A 495-nucleotide genomic window follows, 5' to 3' on the forward strand; every position below is an offset into this window, starting at 1 on the left:
TAGCAAAGCAGCTATCAAGTCACTGGACTGCTGCAATACCTCGTCTAAAGCTGCGATAGCATGTAGGAAAGTACTTAACGTTTTAGCTTCAAAATCAACTACTCGCATCGTGTGAGCGTGTGGGTGCCAGTCCACAGATATTCAAGGCAATTGTGCAGCGGACGAGCTTGCGATGAAGGGAACCATACTGTCTGACGTCAACTTCTCTCATGCAGCGGTCATACCGTTATCTACCTGTAAGACATGGCTCAGGACATTGCCGACCAATAACTTCTGCCGCAGTTGCTACGACGTAGACGAAATCGAGAGTGTGGAGCACTCCATCTGTCATTGCCCTGCCTTCATGTGGGCGAGAAGGCGCTCATTTCACTACCACCTTTTTGTCTGTCTGGCCGACCTACATAAGTGATCCACGCATTCGCGAATTCTGAACCTAACTAACTGGTTCTACTGAATGGACCGGTTCGAATTCGGGCCCTCAATTGGTATCACAAC

Source organism: Rhagoletis zephyria, unplaced genomic scaffold, assembly GCF_001687245.7.
Source record: "Rhagoletis zephyria isolate East Lansing unplaced genomic scaffold, Rhagoletis_zephyria_1.1 Rzeph_scaffold_11963, whole genome shotgun sequence".
NCBI lineage: Eukaryota > Metazoa > Arthropoda > Insecta > Diptera > Tephritidae > Rhagoletis > Rhagoletis zephyria.